Source organism: Myotis davidii, unplaced genomic scaffold, assembly GCF_000327345.1.
Source record: "Myotis davidii unplaced genomic scaffold, ASM32734v1 scaffold342, whole genome shotgun sequence".
In the NCBI taxonomy this organism is placed as follows: domain Eukaryota; kingdom Metazoa; phylum Chordata; class Mammalia; order Chiroptera; family Vespertilionidae; genus Myotis; species Myotis davidii.
In genome coordinates, this window is record NW_006293523.1 from 143,024 (window position 1) to 153,057 (window position 10,034).

Here is a 10,034-nt window from a genome sequence, read left to right on the forward strand (position 1 = left end):
AAAAATTTGGCTCTCAAAAGAAATTTCAATCGTTGTACTGTTGATATTTGGCTCTGTTGACTAATGACTTTGCCGACCACTGCCCTAGGATATGTATCCTCAAACATATTGCTATGAGAGATGTCTGAGATTTTGCAGTCTCTTGTTTCTTCCAGCATTTTTATAGTTTCATGACTTACATTTAAGTCTTTTATTAATTTGAGTTTTTCTTATGTATGGTGTGAGTTGGTGGCCTAATTTCATTTTTTTTTGCATGTACCTGTCCGATTTTCTCAACACCATTTATTGAAGAGACTGTCTTGACTCCGTTGTATGCGTTTGCCTCCTTCGTCAAAGATTAATTGAGTGTAATGGTTTGGGTCGATTTCTGGGTTCTAAGTTCTGTTCCATTGATCTATATGCCTGTTCTTATGTCAGTACCAGGCTGCTTTGATTACAGTGGATTTATAGTATAACTTGATATCTGGTATCATGATTCCTCCAACTTTGTTCTTCTTTCTCAAGATTGCTGCAGCTATTCAGGGTATTTTATGGTTCTATATACATGTTTGCACAGTTTGTTCTAGGTCTGTGAAATATGCCATTGGTATTTTAATAGGGATTGCATTGAATCTATAGATTGCTTTGGGTAGTATAGACATTTTAATGATGTTAATTCTACTAATCCATAAACACAGTATATTCTTCTACTTATTTGTATCTTCTATTTCTTTTTTCAATGTCCTATAGTTTTTCGAGTACAAGTCTTTTACTTCCTTGGTTATGTTTATTGCTAAGTATCTCAATTTTTTATGTTACAGTGGTAAATGGGATTGTTTGTAGTTTCACTTTCAGAGAATTCATTAGTGGTGTACAAAAATGCCATTGATATCTGAGTGTTACTTTTGTATCCTGCTACATAGCCAAATTCCTTTATTTTTTATTATTTTTCAATTAGTTAAATTGTTTGGGGTGACATTGATCAACATGAACATATAGGTTTTAGATGTGGGTTTCTATGTAACAAAATCTGTATTTTGCACTGTGTGCCCATTCCCAAATGTCAAATCTTCTCCTGTCACCTTATATTAGGACCCTGCCTTTATTTTATTTTTTTCTTGGCTGGCTGGACTGTTGGCTAGAACCTCCAGTAACATGTTGAATAGAAATGGTCAGAACCTCTCCAATACTTATTATTGCTTGTCTAGATGTTAAGTGGCATCTCATTGTAGTTTTGATTTGCATTTCCCTAATTGCCAGTGAGGTTGAAAATCTTTTCAAATATCTATTGGCTGTTCATATGTCTTCTGGAGAGAGTATATTTTCAGGTCCCCTGCCCACTTTTTGATTGTGTTGTTTGTTCATTTGGTGTTGAGATTTTAAAAATATATTTTCAAATTAAACCTTTATCAGAGCTACTGTTTGCAAATATCATCTCCCATCTGGTTGGCTGCCTCTTTGTGTTTTTTTTTTTAATCTTTAATTTTTTTATTGGTTAAGGTATTACAAATGTGTCCTCATCCCCCCATTAATTTTTGTTATCAGCTTGTTTTGTTGTGCAGAAGCTTTTTAGATTGATATAGTCCCATCATTTATTTTTGCCTTTACTTCCCTTCACTTGGGGTCAAGTTAATAAAATGTTCTTTATGACCCAGATCCATAAATTTGGTACCTATATTTTCTTCTAGTGTATTGGTTATTAAAGCTCTGTAGTATAATTTGAAGTCAGGTAGTGTGATAACTCCAGCTTCATTTTTTTTATTTTTGAAGATTGCTTTGGCTATTTGGGGTCTTTTGTGGTTCCATACAAATCTAATAATTTCTTGTTCTATTTCTGTAAAAAATGACATTGGGATTTTGATGGGGATTGCATTAAATCTGTATATTGTTTTGGGTAATATGGCCATTTTAAATATATTGATTGATTCTTCCAATCCGTGAACTCGGGATATTTTTACACTTTTGTGGTGTTTCCTCCCCTACCCAATCTCTTTTAATAATGTTTTGTAATTTTTAATTTATGGGTCTTTCACGTTCTTTGTTAAGTTTATCCCTAGGCACTTTATTGTTTTGGTTGAAATTGCAAAAGGAGTTGTTTTTTTCCATTTCTTTTTTTCTGAAGTTTTGCTGTTCGTATACAGGAAGGCAAAGGATTTTTGCACATTGACTTTGTGTTCTGCAACTTGACTGTATTTATTGTTTCTAATAGTGTTTTGGTGGAGCCTTTAGGGTTCTTTTTAAAAATCTTTATTGTTGAGAGTATTACATTTGACCCCTGTCCCCCCCCATTACCCCCCTATACCAGGTTCCCACTCCACCTCAGGCCTTCACCACCCTACTGTCCGTGTCCATAGGTAATGCATATAAGAGCTTTGGTTAATCTATTCATCCTCCCTCCCCTTTCCTCTGAGATTCATCAGTCTGTTCCATGTTTTCATGGCTCTGGTTCTATTTTATACACGAGTTTATTTTGTTCATTAGATTCCTTTTTTGTTTATTTTGTTTTTTAGATACACTTGTTGCTAAATATGTATTTATTGCCATTTTCTTGTTCGTATTTCTTCTTCTTCTTCTTCTTCTTCTTCTTATTCTTCTTCTTCTTCTTCTTCTACTTCTTCTTCTTCCTTCTTCTTCTTTTCTCTTCTGGCCTGATGTGTTTCTGATGAGAAATCAGTTGATAGTCTAATGGGAGATCCCCTGTAGGTAACTTTCTGTCTCTCTCTTGTAGCTTTTAAGATTCTCTCTTTGTTATTGACATTTGCCATTTCAATTATAATGTGTCTTGGTGTGTACCTCTCTGAGTTCTTGTTTGGGACTCTCTGTGCTTCCTGGACTTGTGAGTCTATTTCTTTCACCTGGTCTGGGAAGTTTTCTGTCATTATTTCCTCAAATAGGTTTTCAATATCTTGCTCTCACTCTTCTCCTTCTGGCACCCCCATAATGCAAATGTTGATACGTTTGAAGTTGTCCCAGAGGCTTCTAACACTATCTTCATATTTTTATATTCTTTTTTCTCTTTTTTGCTCTTCTGATTGGGTGTGTTTTGGTTCTTCATATTCCAAATTGATTTGATTCTTGGAATCCTCTCTCTACTATTGACTCCCTGTAAACTATTCTTTATTACACTTAATGTTTGCTTAATTTCTGACTGGTGTTTTTTCATATAGTTTTTGTTCTCACTAATTTCCTTGAAATTCTCATTAATATCTTTAAAGGTCTCATTAAGTCCTTTGAAGCTCCATTTAGATCCTTGAGCAACCTATTAACCATTGTTTCGAACTCTGTATCTAGTAGTTTGCTTGCTTCCATTTCATTTAGTTTTTAGTTTTTCTTTCTTTCTTTTTTTTTCTGGAGATTTCTTCTCTTCTTCATTTGTGACATGTTTCTTTGTTTCCACATTTTGGCTTATTCCTTGTATTTGTTTCTATGTATTAGGAAGCGCTGCAATGTCTCTTAGAATTTGTAGAGTGGCCTTCTGTAGTAGATGTCCTGTAGGGCCTAGTGGGTCAGTCTTCCCAGTCTCCTGAGCTGGCCACTCTAGGTGCACTCCTGTGTAGGCTATGTGCACAGTTTTGTTGTGGTTGAGCCTTAATTGCTGTTGGTTTCGCAGGGTGTCACTTGGAGGAACTGGCCTCCAGGACAATTGGCTATGAATATCAGCTACAACTACACCCCTGTGGAGTAGGACTTGCTTTAGTGGGACTTTGGTGTTCACTGAGTCTTCTACTTGAATGTGTCACTGTGGATATGTAGAGTTGTAATCTGGTATGGTCTGAAGTTGTTCACACAGTGCACTAGCTCTCAGGCCTCCCAGAGGGTGCAAAGTCAGCCACTACCTTGGGCTACCCAACAGGAGCTACAAAATGATCTGCAGATGGCTGCTATTTGTATTGGGCTTGGAAGTGCTCAGGCAAGACCCTGGTGCTAGTGCTGGGTCTTGGGCCTCTTATTGATAGGTATGGGGCATGTTGATGCCAGCTGCTGCTTGTTTAAAAGATTTATCTTTAAGTCTGAACCCTGAGCCAGGACAGGCCATTCATATGAAAAAGCCACTGCAAACAGCTTGGGTGGGGCTGAAAGTTGGATGAGGTGAGGTCTCAGGGAATCATGAGGGTGGAGCGAAAAGTGTGAGCCATGCTGATGGAAACTCAGATATGGCTGCCAGTTAGCTCTGGGATCAGGGAGGTCCCAGCACAGGAACAATGACCACTGCCAGCCCCTCTGCCTGGGAGAAAGCCCAGCCCCTCTGTCTGGGAGAAAGCCCCCCCTGAGTTTCTGCCCCAATGCCAGACAATCCAGATCCTCCCAGTTTGTCTCTGGTTCCCCCAATACCACTGCCTAGTGCTGGATCTCAGAGGGATCAAGTCTGAATAAGTCCTTGTGCTGTCCCTTTAAGAGGAACTGGGTGGGTCTCCAGCAGCCTTCATGTCACTCAGCTACGATCCCTGCTGGTTTTTACAGCCCGAAGTTATGGGGACTTCTCTTCCCAGCTCTGGAACCCTAGGCTAGGGGTCTGGTGTGGGGCTGTGACCTTTTGCTTCTCAAAGATAGCCTCTGCAGTGGAGCTATCCCTCCAATGAAAACATACCACACTTGAGTGTGGGACCAACCCATTCTGGGCCTCCGCCTCTCTTATCAGTCTCAATGTACTTTCTTATTTAATTCTCTAGTTGTGTGATGGAATTCCATTCAGCCAGCTTTCAGGTGTTTCTGATGTTTGTTCTGTATTTTAGTTGTAATTTTGAGTGGTTGGAGGCCGTGAGAACCAACTATTACCCATGCCACCATATTGGTTCTCTCTTTTTAGCTTTTTTTATATATAGAATCATGGTGTCCACAAAAAGTGGCAGTTTTACTTCTTCCTTCCCTATTTGGATGCCTTTCTCTTGCCTTATTACTCTGTCTAGGACTTCCAGCACTATATTAAATAAGAGTGGTGAGAGTGGACATCCTTATCTTGTTCCTGATCTTAGAGGAAAAACTTTCAATTTATCTTTAAGTCTGAACCCTGAGCCAGGACAGGCCATTCATATGAAAAAGCCACTGCAAACAGCTTGGGTGGGGCTGAAAGTTGGATGAGGTGAGGTCTCAGGGAATCATGAGGGTGGAGCGAAAAGTGTGAGCCATGCTGATGGAAACTCAGATATGGCTGCCAGTTAGCTCTGGGATCAGGGAGGTCCCAGCACAGGAACAATGACCACTGCCAGCCCCTCTGTCTGGGAGAAAGCCACCCCTGAGTTTCTGCCCCAATGCCAGACAATCCAGATCCTCCCAGTTTGTCTCTGGTTCCCCCAATACCACTGCCTAGTGCTGGATCTCAGAGGGATCAAGTCTGAATAAGTCCTTGTGCTGTCCCTTTAAGAGGAACTGGGTGGGTCTCCAGCAGCCTTCATGTCACTCAGCTACGATCCATTTTTTACCATTGAGTTTGATATTAGCTGAGGGTTTATCATATATGGCCTTTATTATGTTGAGGTACTTTCTTTCTATTCCTATTTTATTGAGCGTTTTAATCATAGTAAAAAGATGTTGTATCTTATCAAATGCTTTTACTGCATCTCTTGATAAGATCATATGATTTTTATCCTTTCTTTTGTTAATGTGGTGTATTACATTGATTGGCTAGCATACATTACACTATCCTTGTGCCCTGGGATGAACTCCACTTGATCGTGATGTGTTCTTTTATGATGTACTATTGTATGCTATATGCTAGTATTGTGCTTAGGATTTTTGCATCTGTATTTATCTGAGATACTGGTCTGTAGTTTCCCTTTTTTGTGTGTTTTCTTTGCTAGGTTTTGGTATCAGGGTTATATTGGCGTCATAGAATGTGTTAGAAAGTATTGCCTCTTCTTCAAATTTTTGGAAAAGTTTGAGAAGGATAGGTTTAAATCTTTTCTGAATATTTGGTAGAATTCACTGTGAAGCCATCCAGTCCTGGACTTTTATTTTTTGGGAGATTTTGATGGTTATTTTAATTTCTTCACTACTGATAAGTCTATTTAAATTTCTAATTCTTATGATTTAGTCTAGGCAGATTATATATTTCTAGAAACTTACCAATTTCTTCTAGGTTATTGAATTTAGTGGCATCTACACTTTCACAATATTCTAGTATGAGTCTTTGTATATTTATGATGTATGTAGTAACTTCTCCTCTCTCATTTCTGATTTTGTTTATATGGATCATTTTTTTTTTCCTTAGTGAGTCTAGCCAGGGGGGTTTCAATCTTATTAATCTTTCCAAAGAACCAGATCTTTGTTTTATTAATTTTTTGTATCATCTTTTTGTTCTCTATTTAATTCAATTCTGCTCTAATTTTTATTATTTCCTTTCTTCTGCTGATGTTGGGTTGCTTTTGTTTTCTTTTTCTAGTTCTTTATGATATGATGTCAGGTTTTACTTGGGATTTCTCTTGTTTCTTGAGGTAGGCCTATAATGATATAAACTTCATGCTTCTAACTGCTTTTCCTACATCCCAGAAGTTTGGATATGTTGCATTTTAATTCTTATTTGTCTTTATATATCTTTTGTTTTTTCTTTGACAGAGTAATTTTTTAGTAGTATGTTGTTTAATCTCCACATATTTGTGGATCTCTTTACTTCCTTTCTGCAGTTGATTTCTAATTTCAAGGCATTGTGGTTAGAGAATATGCTTGGTATAATTTGAATCTTCTTGAATTTGTTGATGCTAGTTTTGTGACCCAACATATGGTTTATCCTTAAGAATGTTCTGGAGAAGAATGTATAATATGATGTTATGGGATGAAATGTTCTGTATATGTCAATTATGTCCATTTGGTCTAGTGTAGCTGTTCTCACCCTGTGGGTCGCAATCCCTTTGGGGGTCGAATGACCCTTTCACAGGGGTTGCCTAAGACCATCAGAAAACACATATATAATTACATATTGTTTTTGTGATTAATCACTATGCTTTAATTATGTTCAATTTGTAACAATGAAAATACATCCTGCATATCAGATATTTACATTACGATTCATAACAGTAGCAAAATTATAGTTATAATGTAGCAACAAAAATAATTTTATGGTTGGGGGTCACCACAACATGAGGAACTGTATTAAAGGGTCGCGACATTAGGAAGGTTGAGAACCACTGGTCTAGGTGGTTTATTTCTTTATATGTTTTTTGTTTGGTTCATCTGTCTAGAGCTGTCAATGGACTATTAAGTTTGCTGGTGATGACTGTGTTTTGATCTGTTTCTCCCTTTAGTTCTGTGAGTAGTTGTTTTATATATTTTGGTGCTCCTTAATCTTCTTAATTATATGCTCCTTGGTTGGGTGCATATATATTAAAAGTGGTATGTTTTCTTGATGTAGTGTTCCTTTTTTCATTATAAAGTGTTCATCTTTGTCTCTTGTTATCTTAAAGTCTATTTTTTTCAGATATAGCAATCACCATGCCTGCTTTTTTCGCTTGGAGAATAATTTTCCATGCTTTTACATAGAATCTACCTTTGTTTTGTCAGTTTAGATGTGTCTCTTGTAGGCAGCAAATGGTTGGGTTTTGTTTCTTGATCCATTCTTCTACCTTCTGCCTCATTATTGTTGAATTCATACCATTTACATTTAGGGTAATTATTGATGTATGAGGATTTCCTATAGCCATTTTACCTTTTGTTTTCTGGTAGCTCTGTGTCTCCATTAGTTCTTTTCCTTTGTGTTTCTGTCTGCTGTTTTTGTTTGGTGGTATGACATACTTTTTTCCACTGTTTTCTCTTTCTTTAAGTTATGTGTCCTGGTTTGGGGATTTGTGTATGCTGTTATCATTAGGTTTATAAAAATTAACTTGCATATATACCATAGTTTTTTGTTTGTTTTTTTTAGTGCATCTGATCTTCATCCTCCTTTGCCAGTTCAGACCTTTACCACCTCCCCTTTTATGTTTTTGTTGTCACAAATTATCCCTATTTATACTGTAAGTGTTTTGATGATCTTATTCATAGTGTTATGTTCTTTGTTACAGGTAGAATAACTTCCTTGAGTATTTCCTGTAATGAAGGTTTTCTGGTCATAAAATCCCTGAGCTTTAGTATGTCTGGGAACATCTTTAGTTCTCCTTCATATTTAAAGGATAATTTTGCTTGATATATTATTTCTTTTTCAGACATTTGAATATTTGATCCCCGTCTCTCCTGGCTTGCAGAGTTTCTGCTGAGAAATCAGATGAAATTCTGATGGGTTTTCCTTTGTAGGTCACTTTCTACTTTAAGAATATTTTTCTTCATCATCAATTTTTAACAGCTTAAATGCCAAGTGCCTTGGAGAGAACCTCTTTGGATTGAGGTAACTAGATGTTCTATTTGCTTTTTGGATTCAAGGACTTAGTTCTTTCCATCAGTTTCGGAAGTTCTTATCCAGCATTTGTTTGAATACACTCTCTGATCCATGCTCCCTTTCCTCTTCCTCTGGCATTCTATAATTCTAACATTGCTTTTCCTGATGGAGTAAAATAGTTCTTATAGAGATCTATCATTTTTCCTTATGATCAGTTCTCTCTCTTCTTTCTGTGTCATTTCTGAATTCCTATCTTCAATATCACTAATTCTTTCCTCCAACTGGTTGGCTCTGTTTTCTATGCTCAGAATTTCACTCTTAATCTTCTTAATTACATGCTTCATTTCCAGGATTTTTGATTGTTTTTTTTTTTTAAATAAAGTTTCAATGTCTTTGGTAAAGTACTCCTTTTGTTCATTGATTTGTTTTCTGAGTGCATTGAATTGCATGTCTGTATTTTCTCACATCTTGAGTATTTTCAGAAATGCAATCTTGAAATCTCTGTCATTTATATCACATATGTCCATGTGTTCTGGTTTGCATTCTGGGGATTTTTCATTTTTTTTAAGGTCATCCTCATTATCCCGTTATTCATTGTATTTGCTATTTTCCTTTGTCTAGGCATTTGTTTCTATCTATATTAATGAAGATGTGTTTCTAGTGTTTTCCAGTAGATGTTGCTGAATTGCATTGTATTTTTTTACCTCTGTGATTTCCCAGTCTTGTTCTTCATGGCTTCAAGCCATGCTGCTTGGGGGTGGGTTTCGTTTTGTCCCCACTGTAATGGAAACCCTTGACCTTCATGGAATCCCACCCCTAGAACCCTCTGTGAATCAGTCACAGAGGAAAACAGTGATTCTACTGCAATAGTTCCTGGTTTACAGATAATATGCTCCTGGACCCAACTGAGAACCCAGGAGAAGAATATATGAGTGGTTGTGAAGATTTCCCTTGTGTTTGAAGATCCCCACAAACTCTATGTTCTCATATGAGACCACATTCAGATTTTAGAAATTTGTTAACAGTTTTTTAAATCCTAACCTGAGGATATGTTTTCATTGAGTTTTATATGTAGAGAGGAATGGAGATGATAGATAGATAGATAGATAGATAGATAGATAGATAGATAGATAGATGATAGATAGATAGATAGATAGATAGATAGATAGATAGATAGGAAAATAGAGATATAGATAGATAGGGAGAGAAAAAGAAAGAAACATTGATGTGAGAGAGAAATGTCAATCAGTTGTACCCTGACCGTGAATCAAAACCACAACCTAGGCATGTGTCCTGACCAGGAATTGAACCTGCAGCCTTTTGGTAAAAGGGATGATGCTCTAACCAATGAGCCACTTGGCCAGGGCTTGTTAACAATTTTTATCTGAACTCTTCTTACTGGCAAATGTTTGCATATGTCACTCCTTGGAGGCATCAATATTTTTCCCTAGGTCACACCCTTTGTTCATGAAACAGGGGAACATCCAATTTTACTTCTCCTCTAGTGATAACTGTTCTTTAAATGATGTACCACTTGTTTCTATCAAACTATTTTTTTTTTTACTCAACTACATATTTTACACAACATAATAAAGAGGTTTGGATGGTATTTCACAATTGTACTGAGTCTTATTGCATTCTGAATATTTGAGCAGGAAGATACTTAAAATGCAACCTCCTGTGAAGGGAGAGAAATAGTCTTCCTTATTGAAAGTTTTCTGAGCATTATATTATGTTAATAGAGGCACCCTGT